At 44.0% G+C, this 14,533-nt stretch overlaps 1 protein-coding gene across 2 annotated transcripts in view; it reads right to left on the bottom strand.

Annotated features, from left to right (window-relative positions):
• The window catches only part of NRG3 (neuregulin 3), a 2,179,015-nt gene that overhangs the window by 819,627 nt on the left and 1,344,855 nt on the right, over positions 1 to 14,533 (bottom strand). The gene's annotated exons all lie outside the window — the stretch shown is intronic.

The raw sequence follows: 14,533 nt of genomic DNA on the forward strand, positions 1-14,533 counted from the left end.
AGAGTGACGGCCTTTGCTGTAACTGTTCGTTAGAACCTTTGTGTTGGGGTGCTGTATAGTTTTCTTTCAGACACACATGTGGGAACGTTTAAATAAGCATAATTAGGTGCCAAAATACTTAATGCTGAAAACCTGTCATTTTGATATCCCAATAGGTTTCCATGAAGAGTTTTGCAAATTACTGGCCATGTTGTAACAGTGCGAATGGCACCACTGTTCATTAATCCAAAATGATGATATACTGTAGTTTAGTCATCAAATGCATGTTTAATTCTTTGCAGTGCATCTTTAATTATCTAAAGCAGGGACCAGCAACCTTTGGCTCTCCAGATGTTTTCGACTGTAACTCAGTACTGGTCTAAGGTAAGGGATCATGGGAGTGTTAGTCCAAAACATATGGAGAGCCACACGTTGCAGACTGCTGATCTAAAGAGAAATCAGAAATAATAAAAACATTCAAAAACTGAAACACATAGGTTTCAAAAATAGAGATACAAGCATATTGCTGCCTTAAAACTGTACTAGTGAATAAAAGACACATGAAATTATGAATTAAATGTAGATTAGTGTAAACGGATGTATGCGTTTTTAACAAGGTCACTTTCCTCGTTTGCACATTAATCGTACATTTTTCATCTTGGTAGTTTTGGTCGATTTTATGTTTCTTTAAATGAGGGCGTGACCCGCCCAACCCCCATTTAACGAAACCCCCACCACCTCACCCTGCTACCCCCATAACCTACCCCAAAACATTTATTAGTAAAAAAAGAAGGCACACAGAAATGCGGTCTTTTGAAGTCTGGAGCGTTCCTTCATAATGCCGGTGTGTAATGCTGAGAATGCTAGAGTGTGATCCCTTTTTCGAAGCCACAACCCGTATAGATTTAACAAGCTAACCATTAAAACAACACATTCTCATAACAATAGGATCTCTCCCAGAGGAATCCAAAGAGTTGCAGAATTGCACAAAATGTTGACAGTTTGTACACTGTGTCAACATTATTTTTTCCCGTGTGTCTCATAAGTTGCGTTGATGTTGCATTTGGCACAGTAAGGCATATGGAAATGTGCTAGCTCACCCATGCCTTATTATTCCCAAAATAATACTATTTCTTTGTCAAGGCTTCCATGTGGTTCATCCACTGCTTACAGTAGAACGGTGTTCCTATTTCAAGGGGAGGCATCACAGTTTCTGCAAAATGCCATTCTTATATGTTTAGTCTCATTCTTTTTGTTAAGATGCATTCTTTTCATCCAGTGCCTTGCAGAGCTCATTATTTCTACTCCTCCCTGATGGCAAAAATAGGTTGAACAAATGTTTCACACTGGAACCTGTTGTAATTGTTCCATGTTTTGACAGGGTGTTCCAGGTGGTTCAGGTCAAAATGGTCTGGCTAGCGTAGGCTGCCATTCAATTCAGCTAACACATTATGTAAGCAGAAGCAAGAAGTGTACACAAATAAACGGAGAATAGGCTTTAGTTCACCAGGATATAGAACATTTAGGAATACAGTTGAAATAGGTAGAAAACTAAAGTAGGATTTACAGGGACTTTATTTGGCGATCACCAGGGGTCGCCGGTTCGACCCCAGTGGCCTCTCTTGCTTCCCATGTGGTCTTCCTTGCAATCCCTAAATAGTTTTTTTCAAAATATATATATTTTTTAAACGGAAACCCATGGGGCTGTGGCCAGCACCATGTGGCTTTTTGTTTCTGGAGTGGCTGGCTTTTTTGTTTGGGCCTCTTTAAAAAAAAAAAAAAAAAAACAGGGGGTTCCACAAGTGTAACACTTTGAGCAGTGACCCGAAATAAAAAAGAATAGGAAATAACACATAATTTGTCTTTATGGAATTGTATACCATAATTGCTTGACTTATTAAAGGTTGATTTCAGGAACACTTCAGGGGTTGAGTCACTGATTTAGTCTGTTATTAAACACTTCAAATTCACAATGAAGACAAAAACGTCCAAAATAATTTAGAGTACAATAAGCATTCATTTCGGACTATGTATTTTGCTTTTCGGAAGTTGCAGTTATAGCATTTTTTTTTTCTCCATTGTCTCTGTCACGATCATTACAAGGCATTCCAACTGAGCGTCCTCGGTCACTTGACAAAATCCTTGTGCCTAAAAGCTTGTGTAAAGTGTAGAAATGTTTGATCATAGCACATAAAGTGGCCCTTGATTTCATGGTTCAACAATTATTGCTTTGTTGTAATGTGTCTATCTTTCCTATTTCCATGGCATGCTGTTCAGGATGTTTGTTTGCATGTAGGAGTAACGAGTGCCCGGAGTACGGGATGCTGTGTGAGTGCGCTTTTTTCCCTGCACTACTCTTAATTCTTGAATACACCGTTATGAAGCCTCCCAATTGTATGCATTTTGACAACCACTGAATCCTGAATAGTAGATCCACGCAGACTTGACATGTGGTCATCTTTGCACCAGTTTTACAGATGAACTGGCCTGCTGTTAAATCTCAGTTACCATTTTAATGGTATCAACTACAGATTGTTATTTGTTTTCTGACTTTGAGAACATTCAGACATGTAATTGCTCATTTTACTGTAGATAGCTATAGCCGGTAAGATAGCTCAGTGGGTTGAGCATTTGCTGCTGTGATGTGAGTGTAATCTGCAGGATGCATGCTCGAATCCCGGCATGGCCAACTCAGCCTTTCATATTTCTGAGGTCGATAAATGATTACCAATACAGGTTGGGTGACATTGTAGGTATATTTGTTCTATATAAAGTGCTTAAGCGTAAGTGCTATCTAGTAACACATCATCATTATCATTGGCCTTGGATGTCTGCTTGCAATCACAGTTATTTGGTAATATAGGCCAATACACACTGATATATTAGCGATATATAAGGTGATCCATTCTTGCATGAAATGTATATTACATTACAGTGATATCGTAACCATATTTTTCATATTTTACTTAGGAACAATGCTATATGATGCCGCTTCCTGTTTTGTCAAGGCATGAACGGTTGTGTTCCACCACTTCCTGTGATGTCACTTTGGGTTGGGGTCAAATCATATCACTTCCTGTGATGTCATCAGAGTTCACGGGTTGTGTGATTTCACTTCTGCTACACCTGCCATTTTGGTGAAATGATGACCCTGAGGATTTATTTGAAAGAGCAGTTGAAAATTAAAATAGGATTTAGTTGAGGGAGAAGTAGACAAATGAACTAGTACAAGCCATCTTTTGTGGCTATGGATTATTACTAATGGAGGTAAAAATTCCAGTGACTATGTTGAATGACACATACACTTGTGACTTCTTATTGGCGTGAGAAGAATGTGTCTGAATTTTTTGGAAGGAGGTACAACATTCAGTAGATGTTATTGAGTGTGTCTCTTTTTGCGATGAGAGAAGCATTTTAAAATTATTTGCAGGCAGTAAGAGATTAAGGGTCTGATTCATGTAACTTTTAGCATGGGGGAAAGTGACTTTGCACGGCCAACAAACACCCTGATACACATAGCGATACAACGTGTATTTTTGCAGAGCAAAGTCACTTTGCACTGCAAAAGTACTCTTTGCACCGCCCATTTAGCACAGTGTAAAAAGTACTTTTGAAGTGCAAAGTGACTTTGCGATGCAAAAATTCACTTTGCACCACTCTAGGAAACAGGGTTTTTGTTGGCATTGCAAAGTCACTTTGTACTGTACTAAACATTCCATGAATCAGACCCAAAATACTGTTGCATGGAAAGTTAAAAAGTATTATAAAAAGTATTATAATTCATTGAAGATTGGAGTAAATTAATTCAAAGGGTTGTAACAGTGGACTGTTTTTCTTTGTGAAGAGGAAACACTTTTGTTGATTAAGAGAAAAAACATTGTAGTTCTTTGGAACAAGGAGGAGATTATATTCAATGCCAGTTTGACAATGTTTTCCTTCTTTACAGGAGTATAATGATTAGACCGACAAAGCACCCACCACTTCTCCTTAGCAAACATCTCTATTGACCTACTTAACGCCCCAGAAGCCTTCAAATCAAGACTTCTACGAGCCAACATGCTCTTGCCTCCCATTCTAGCAATGGTCATAAAAACACTGGCTGTCCTCAATCATAACTCAGAAATTACTAACATTCTTGCCGTCCCACCGAAGGAATCCTCTGCCAAAACCCTGCAGAACAATGCCAATGTATTGCATAATATTGTTGAAATGCATACTAATGTCAATGTTAATATCGTGCATGCCAAAGCAGAAATGAACAGCAATGTAATTTCTGTTACTCTGCACACTACAGCCGAAACATCCAAACCCACACCACTGCTCTCCACCGACAACCTTTCCACTACCACACCCACTCCTAAGCCATCCCCAAAACCCCTACCACACAAAACTGTGCTCTTGTTAATGCTCTCTCCCTGTCAGTGCATGCCCTTTCGATATCCATGACCTGCTTAAAGTCCACAACCTAGATGCCCTAGCCATTTCCGAACATGGATCCACAAAGCCTCCTTAGCCCTCCAATCAGGCTACACCATCTACAGACAGGACTGCCCAAATACTAGAGGGTGAGGAGTGGCCCTCATAGCCATAAAGTCCCTGCCATTCAAGCATTTCAAAACCTTGCTTGAAAACAACAGTGACATCCTTTCTCTCAAGCTTGCCACCTCCCCCATCCTGACCATTTCATTCCACATTGTCTACCATCCACCAGGTCCCACAACAAGTTTCCATGAGTGCAAATGTAAGATATCCTCAAAAATCATCCTGATGCACATTCCTTGAAAATAGTGGGTGGGAAGGAATACCTTCCCACCCACTATTATCAAGGAATGTGCAGCCATCCTTGCCCTTTCGTCACCATCTTTATAAATGTGCCATTTGCCTCAGGACTCGTCCCCTCACAATTCAAGGAAGCATGGGTAAGGCCACTCCTAAAAAAACCTTCTTTTGACCCGACGGCACCCAACAACTACAGACCTATCTCAACTGTCAGATTCTTATTAAAAATTCTAGATAAGGCAGCTTATCTACAGGTCCAACAATTCCTCAAAACTAATCATAACCTAACATTACGACAATCCAGCATTCGACCCGGCCATGACACAAAATCAGCACTACCTGTTTTAAAAAAAACAGATGGATGAAATTAGGGACTTAGATAAGCCGCCCCTTCTCCTCCTCCTAGATTTGTCTGCTGCCTTTGACCTAGTTCACCACACAACACGCCACCAGCTCACTACCTCTGTCCACTTCTCACTGAATGCCACATCCTGAATCGCCTCTTTCCTAGAAGGAAGAGCAATGAGAGTTTTTTTCAGATCATACCTTTGCCACCCCAGCCACAATCCACTGTGGAGTCCCACAGGCCTTGTGCATGTTGCCCACATTTTACAACATCTTCACAAGACCACTGTTCAACATCCTTTACTCCATCAGCATAGCCTTTACCAACAATGCCGATGACACACAAGTCCTACTCCCCCTGACCGACAACTACGACTCTGACACCAATACAATCAATACAGCATACTCCACCATCTGGGCTTGGATGGCTAAGAACTGGCTGTGCCTCAATGGAGACAAAATGGAAATCCTTCTGGTTGGAGCACATGAAACCCTGAAAAAACCCAGCAGCCAATACATCGCATTCACCATGGACAACATACATATCCCTGTATCCTGATCAGCCAAAACCTTAGGAGTCGACCTGGACATCACCCTCTCGATGTCCAGGCAGGTTAGTGCCATTGCATCCTATGCTGCTTACACAACCAATCTGTGCAATGCAGCAAAACCCTACCTGTCAACGGAGAACTGCCTCACTATTGCCAGAGCCATCACTGGATCAAAACTAGACTACTGTTTTTTTGATTGATTGATATTTTATTTCTATCGCGCTCGTACACAAGTGTTTCAGAGTGCGACAAGGCAAGGGCGGGGAACAGGGGAGGACAAAACAGTGATATTACTAGGCCCAGTGACATTGAAAATGTGCAAGTGTATGGGAGAGGGGGGAGGGGAAAAGTGCATGGAAGGGGGGAGAAGTGGAAAGTGCGAAGCAGAGGAGAAACAGATAAATAACAATAAATACATAATAAAGGCAACAAACAGTGGTAATGCAGCCAGCAATTTGCAAGTGCTAGGTTTAAGGCAGCAGACATGGTAAGTCTGATAAGTGCAGGAAGAAAAAGGAGGGGGCTGTATGGGTACAGATACAGACCCCAGTGCAAGGGGTGGCCCGGAGGCAGTGCAGGAAGGTGGCAGGATGAGCAGGTATCTGGGCGCGAAGGACAGAGGGTGGCCAGGTGCATGGTGCCAAAAGAGAACAGATCAGCAGGGGGGAGGGGGAGCGAAGACAGAAGAAAAGAGGAAGGTCTTGAGGTGCTTCCAGAACCGGAGATAGTTCTCCTCAAGTTTTCGAGTGGCAGGGAGGCTGCTCCAGATGTAGGCCCCAGCCGAAGACAGAGATCTACCCCCAGCTCGTTTCTGAGAAAAACGACTGACCCTGAGGGAGTTGGAGGTAGAGGAGCAAAGAGCTCAAGAGGGGAGGTATTTGCGGAGGGATAGCTGAAAGTATTTTGGACCCAGGCCACAGAAAGCCTTGTGGACAATGCAGAGGGTTTTGAATGTAATCCTTGCATTCACTGGGAGCCAGTGGAGAGATTTCAGAGCTGGTGAGATACGATCCCCGGGCTTGAGGCCAAGGACAAGTCTTGCAGTCCTGTTCTGGATTAGTTGCAGAGGGCGGAGAGTAGAGACAGGTAGATTTAGAAAGAGGCTATTACAATAGTCCAAGCTAGAGAGAACCAGAGCTTGGGATACCATGAGCTTCTGGGGGAAGGAGAGGAAAGGCAGAGTACATCTGAGGAGGTGCAGTCGGAAATTCTACTTTTTAGAGACCTCAGAGATGTGGGTGGAGAAGGAAAGGGTGGAGTTAAAGATGACCCTGAGGTTCTTAGCCTTGCAGGTGGGGGTAGGAGGAGGGCCAAGGGAGGCCGACCAGAGAGTGAGGGGAAAGGATGGTGAAGGTGTGCCGATGAGGAGGATCTCCGTCTTGCTGGCATTCAGACAAAGATCATTGGCGGCACACCAATCTTGAATGGCAGTTAGGCAATCAGAGATGAGAGAGGAAGAGGAGGTGGCAAAGGGCAGCCTGAAAATGAATTGAGTGTCATCAGCGTAGCACTGGAAATTTGAGCAAAAATGGAAATGCAGTGGGCGAGAGTTGCCAGGTATTAGTTGAAAAGCCAGGGCAAGAGGTTAGACCCCTGGGGAACACCACGGGTAGAGAGGAAGATAGATGAAAGGAAGGACCCAAGTTGGACCTGGGAGGGTCGATCTGAGAGGAAAGAGGTGAGCCAGGCTAGAGCCTGATCAGTGATACCGGTTGAGCAGGATGGTATGGTTGACTGTGTCGAAGGCAGAAGAGAGATCAAGGAGGATGAGGACAGAGGGAATGTTAGAGTCAAGGTTGGAGAGCAGATCTTCACGGATGTTCAGAAAAGCAGTTCCTTGCTTATGGCAGCTCTGAAGCCAGACTGGTGGTCATGGAGACAGCCAACAGAATTGGAATGAAGGTTAAGCTGAGAGATGGCCAACTTTTCCAGGAGTTTGACAAGAAAGGGAGTAATGGAAATTGGGCGATAGTTAGCTGGACAAGAAGGATCAGCTGGGGTTTCAGAGGGGAGGGCAAGGATCCAGAGGCAAAGGAGTGGTTGCAAAATCAGCAAGGGTCGGAGCGAGGGTGTCAATGTTGTCCTTGATGGTTTTAGAGGAACAGGGATGAACCTGTTTTGAAGAGGCTTTCATAGATCGGACTTGTCTAGCAACCTCGTCAGGCGTGAAAAGAGGAAAGGACGAGAAGGATGGCGGGAGGGTGGCTAAAGGAGGGTCAGCAAGCACAGATGGAGAGGGAAGAGGAGGGGTTTGGGTGGAGAGGGTGGACAGGATGTCCTGGGTTTTTTAAATGAAGTGAGAGGCAAGGGCATTGCAAAGAGCCTGGGAGGCAACAGGAGGGGTAGAGACTGCAGTAGTGTTGGCCAGCTCCTAGCAGATTTTAAAGAGTTTGGCCGAGTTGTTAGATGCCGCAGAGACACAAGCTTGAATGTGGACTCTCTTCTTGGTGAGGACAGAGAGTCGGTATTGCTTTTGTAGCAGGCGACAGGCCAGTTTGTCAGAGGATGAACAGGAAGTCCTCCATTTCCTCTCAGCTGCCCTACACTTACGTTTAAGTGTAGCTAGGTCATAGTCATACCAGGAATTGCACTTGGCTTTGGACTTCAAACAGATCCTCATGACAGGGGCAAGAGCATCAAGCGTATCAGAAATTGAAGAGTAGAGAAGAGACAGGGCTGTGTCAGGATGTGAGACAGCCAAAGGCGGAGGGGGAGAGAGAAAGTGGCGTCAAAAGCCTCCATTGACACACGCTTCATGGGCCGGATGTCCAAGAAGGTAGGTGGCAGTGTTGGGGTAGGCTTGGCCTGGGGGGAAGAGAGGGAGAGATGAGATGAGAGGCGGGAGTGATCGCTCCAGGAGAGAGGAGTGGTCAGAGGGATGGAGACGGGAAGGACAGAGGAGATCAAGACATTGAGTGTCTGCCCTGCAGAGTGAGTCGGGCCAGAGGGGAGGATGGACAGGGAGAGGGAGTCGCAGAGATCACGGAAGAGTACAGAGGAGGAGCAAGGAGAGTGTAAATGTATATTTAGGTCACCGAGGAGGTGGAGTTGAGTGGTATAGGCCAGGAGGGAGGAGGAGAGGTCTGCCCACTCACAGAGAAATGAGGTGGTTTGACCAGGAGTCTGGTAGATGGTAACCACAGTAAGAGAATGGGTAAGCGAGAGAGAAAGCCTACAGACAAGGCATTCAAAAGAGGAGTAGGTCTGAGTGGGAATGATAGAGGCAGGAATCCACTCAGGAAAGATCAGGGCTACCCCCCCCCCACCAGACCGGGAGGATCTGGGTTCTGAGAGGTTCTTGCAGCCATCAGGGAGGAGAGTGTCAAAGCTTGTGACAGAGCTAGCCGTGAACCATGTCTCAGTAAGACCAAGGACATCAAGGTCTAGTTCTTCAAGGAGGTGGCAAATGTCAGAGGAGTGTTTGACGGCAGAGCGAGAGTTGAGAGTGGCAATATGAAGAAGGTTGCCAGCCTTAAAGACCTTCCGGGGAGAGGTACAGATCAGAGGTATGCCCTGCGGAGGAGAAAGAACCCTAGGAGGGGCAGAGGAGGAGGAGGAGAGAGATGGCAAGGTAGCCAAGGGGGGAGAGGAGGGGACAGCAGGAGATGAGAGGAAATTGATGAGGCTAGGGAAGCGCCTATCAAAGAGGAGGAGATTGGCCTGAGGGCCTTGGACCATGACAGTGCCATTTAGGTAGACATTAATGATGACTTTAGAGGAGTCGAAGGAAGCCATGAGAACTTTCCAGCGAGTGCCACCATTAATAGGAGAGGAGGAGATAGGGCAGAGCACAGAGAACATATGAGGAGTCCATAGATCTGGCGAAGGAACGACAAAGAGGATGTCGGTGAGGGTCTGTCTGGAGGAAGCATTGGAGTAGGTGTCGGCGATCGGAAGACCAGGGTTAGAGGCCAAGATATCCTTTTTGAACTTCTTCCTACCAGACTTAGTGAGAATGGAAGGATAGTCAATGGAGAAGCAGTTGGAGAAGATAGGAGAAACAGAAAGCGCCATTGGGGTGGAAGTGAGGAGAGGATGGAGATACTAGGGGGGCTAAGGCAGGTAGGTGTGGGACCAAAGAGAGTTGTGAGGTCAATGGGCTGGCAAGTTACAGAGCAGAAACAGGATACAAGCAAAATACAGAGAATTTCGCAATGGGCAGCAAGATTTGACTTTTAAGAGCAAAGCAAAAACAGCAAGATTTGTCTCTTTAGCACAAAGCAAAAACAGCAAGATTTGACTTTTAAGAGCAAAGCACAAACAGCAAGATTTGTCTTTTCAGCACAAAGCAAAAACAGCAAGATTTGACTTTTTAGCACAAAGCAAAAACAGCACGATTTGACTTTTTCAATCTTGGAATACTGTAATGACCTCTTCCAGGCACCTCCACAAAATTCCTAACAAAACTACAAGTCATCCAGAACATTGAACTCAGATCCACCCTCAGCATTCCCAAACAGGACCACATAAGTGTAGCAAGGCCTAATGCTCACTGGCTTCCCCTCAGAGAACGCACCCTTTTTAAAATGCTAGCCATCACTCACAGGTGCATTGCCAAAACAGCCCCCCACCTCACAAACAAGGTAACTAAGGCAAGCTCTTCCAGACCCACTGGAACATCCTACTCCCATCATTTCATGCTGCCAAAATTCATATGCTCCAAAGCAGGAGGGGCTAGCTTCCATTTTATTGCAGCCAGACATTGGAACTCCGTGCCAGCTTCTCTCAGAGCAGAATCCTCTCACTGTACGCTCTGGAATGCTCTCAACACTTGGTTGCTCACATAAAACCATGTTTATTCTCTCCTTTTCGCACCCCCCCCCTGTTCCCATGTAACTATGTATAACTTGTACCCTACATTTTGCAAGCATCCTACTGTATTCTGTAAGCATTCTACTGTACAGCTGTGCAATGTATGTCTGTAACAGTGCCTCCATGCCCAAGGGTTGTGGTGAGCTTTTTAAATGAAAATACAAATACAAAATCAGAATGTAATGGTGCAGTGGGCTTTGTTCACTAAATGCAATAAAGAATTTGAAAAAGGCTATGAGGCTGATTAACAAAAGTGGCATACTCCAATTGGAAAGACATTATAAATCATGCCTTATGTCTTTCAGTAAAGAAAGCTGCAAAAGGGACCTATCCAGTCTCTAGGGCCCCAAATGATAGACCAGGGGAACAGGATTAATTCAAAGCACCCAAATCCAATCTTTGACAATTTGACAGTGTTGAACTGAGATTCAAGTTGCACTGCAGTGCCGGTTGAACTATGTTCTGGTGTAGCGACTCAAGCTGGGTCAAGAAAAGAGGGATTTTGTTTCAGTCGAGTGCGGCATCCAGGTTAAGCAGTTCCGATGGCTAACCATTGTCGGTCGAGGGTTAAGTCAGTTCAAGACGTTAACTACTGGTTCAGGTCGGTGAGTGATGCAATGCTCCAGCCGTTCCAGTCGAGGTCTATCAATTTAATGAAGTCACCATGGTGATCTTATGCAGGGTTTGAAGAGGCAGCAATTTGAGTTGGTCTGCAGCGGTGTGCACGTTGATCAAGCCAGTGAACATGCTCTGCTTGGCACAATGTGCCTCAATGTTTCATGGATTAAAAACAGTAATAGTTTCAGAATTCAATGAAGTGCCAAATACAGCAGCGCTGTGTAACTCTAATGTGGGTGCTGTGAACACAGTTTGAAATGCAGTTTGACTGGCTTGATGCAGTGGGGCAGGGATCCTGACTTGTCAGGTCCTCCAGATACTGCAATACCAACCATAGTGGCTTGAGGTTGGGTGAGTCTTTTCAGGTTCTGCTCCCCCAGCCTTTGATTTGATGCACAGTGGCAGAATCTCTACTCTTGTGACAAGTTGTATTTGCCTTTTTGCATCATACCCGAGGTGCTTTGTGGTAAAGGAAGTGGATGAGACAGGAAGGAAGGGGGCACAGAGAGAAACTGGATGGTGGAACATTTACCCAACTGTGCTGAGCTCCCCCTGTCTACACTAGCCCTGTCCCGTTCTCAAACCCAGACCATTGAATGACCATTGGTATGCAACATTCTGGTGTGAGGTCAGTCCTTTTTGTATATGGTTTTTCCTTTTATTCCTCTTTCCCAGGACAATATATACACAAGAAAGAGTTTCTCAAAAGGGAGTCTATGTTAAGGAACTTCACAAAACACACATAGTACAAGATACAATAACACACAGGGTAATGAAATGCCACACAAAAAAATGTTTTCGGTGTTTACAACACATGCTCTCCTGCTCTCTCCTAATACCAATCATCCATGGTCCCACATAAAACAGCCAAGAATAACCCTCAGACATCCAAGAATTGCAAGGGGTCTTTATCAAGCCACCAATCATCCCCTGATACCCACGGTCTCTGTTTGCATTGCAGAAAGTCTAAGAGATCCTCAAGAGTTCTGATTGGTGAACCGAAGGGAGCCTTGGTGGTAGACTCATTCACCATGTATGATTTTGGGCTGCTTCTGGATGTTGCAAGATCTTGTAAATCTGCAAAACATGATAATCAGCTCGTGCTGTGTGAGCCAGCAACTTTTCAGCCAGACTTACATCTGCTAATAACATGTGATTTAACCACACAACCTACATTTGCAAGGGGTAAAGAAACCGTGCACAGCAATCAGTCAAGTGAACTACTAATAATGCCTTTGCATATGTCTAGCTACTAGATAGCAGAGTTTGGAAGATGTGTATCGGTGTATAATGTGAGAGGTGATTAGTGCATGCCAAAGGAAAACTATATAGATATTCATATGCGACGGCAGAAACTGCAAATCAATATGCAGGACTAGCTTGACGCAACCCTTTTCCTTCTTGATACTTCATAGATTTCCCTGACTCGACTTACAGAGCAGCAGCATTTTGAGAAAGTCTGTAGTCTGGAAGTCAATAGCACTTCCTCCTTTTGATTTCCTGTAATTAACCTGGGGATGGTATGACTCATGCTTCCTCATAAGCCTAGGCAATTCCTTTAGAAGATATTTCCATTCATCACCTTACCCGACAAGTCAATGTTCATTTTTGTAACCTGGCACTCAAGGATGTTCCCCGGTCTTGTGCCTGGAAAGAGGGTCCTTCCTTAAATATTGGCTGTGTCTTCCTTTCAATATTCACCTGCTCTGCATGCAATGTATTTAGGAATGGGTATGCTGTTTGGAAAACCTGTGATTTGAAACATGGGGCTGTGATGTATTGTCCACTAGGTGGATAATACATTGGTTGTGCACTCATCTCTGAAATGGGGCTAGCCTGCACTTCACAGGTCTGTTTCCCGGCAGAGCCGAGGTTGTCCTTCCTTCTTTTGATGTAGATAAATAGGTATTAGCATACTTGATCGTGGCCGAATACACCCAATTGTTTTGTTCGAATTCGTTGGGATCTTTGGTCAGATTGTATTAGATGTGGGGTGGGGTAAGGGAATAAGTTAAGATGGGGGAGTGGGGGATGTGGGGGACTCCCTCTGCATTTTTGAACAAAAAACAGCAAACAAAAATAATTCGGTAAAATCGGAAAAGGTCAATTTGTTTCCATCAAATAGACCTAAACCGATAAATGGTGTACCTTTGAAATGGGAACTAGCTATCATTGCAGCACTTAGTAATGTGAGGAATTTGGCATGGTGCACTATATAATACATTATTATTATTATTATTATTATTATTATTATTATTATTATTATTAATGATCACGAGATCACATACTGTGTTTCAAAGTGTATTTTTATGCTCGAGCAGAACACATTGTTTCAAACTAAAACCGTTTACTAAAACCCCATCTTCTGCCAAATTGTGCAGTATGTGCACATGAGTCAACCCCTTTTCCCTCTGAAAATACTGTCTGCAACAATCCACATGTGTAATGGCCAGACTTTGCTCAAATCTGGTAATGTGTGGTTCCCATGCCACACAAGAATAAACAAGTTGGCATGGGCGGATACTTGGGATTGCAATTAAAAAATGCAGAGCCTTGAACTGGTGTTGCCTGCATCTGGTCTCAATCCATGTGGCTTGCTTTTCTTGGATGTTTGATTTCATGAATCGGCCTGCATAACGGGTCTGGATTTTCAGAAGGCTCTTTGTATATCAGAATGAATAGCTGTTCCCACGCTAACCACACATCCAGCTAATAGTCAGAACTGCAAGTGCATGTCACAGAAGGAAGTTCCTTTCAACAGGCCATAACGCATGCCCGCTCCACATAACAGACATCGGAGTCCAAATACCTACTTGCAAATTCCTGTTCCAATTTAGAGATGTTTAGAGCAATCTATTACATAGTATTTCAGTTTACATTTGCTATTTATGTTGCATCAAAGATGCCAGCAGATATTTACCCCTTAACATTACTAAATATACTGTTAAGAACTCTGGTATAATTGTTAAACAAAACAGATTTATGGTCAATCCGTTGAAAAAAAGCATCGACATACGAAACCATCTAATACAAAGCATTGTCTGCCAAAGCATCGACAGGCTATCTTTAACATGTTAAAGTGCATTTCCATCAAAACCAGTCCATCGAAAATATAAATCGACTGGTTTCAATGGAAATGCACTTTTACATGTAAAACATAGTATTTCAATGCTTTTTTTGTAACTTTAAAATGTAACATGGAGCTGTCCAGTACTGACATTTCGGCACTGGCCAGCTCCTTGTAATGTTTTTAAGTTTTTATGTATATTGGGGGGGCAGCCCCCCAAACTCCCCCAACCCTAACCTTAATCCTAACCCTAACCCTAATGTAATCCCTAATCTAACCTTAGCCTTATCCATAACCCCTAACCCTAACCATAACCCTAATCTAACCCTTAATCTAACCCTAGGCCCAACCCTAGCCCCTAATCCAAACCCTAAACCTAAAC

Source organism: Ambystoma mexicanum, chromosome 8 (genome assembly GCF_040938575.1).
Source record: "Ambystoma mexicanum isolate Mex_15411 chromosome 8, UKY_AmexF1_1, whole genome shotgun sequence".
Lineage (NCBI taxonomy): Eukaryota > Metazoa > Chordata > Amphibia > Caudata > Ambystomatidae > Ambystoma > Ambystoma mexicanum.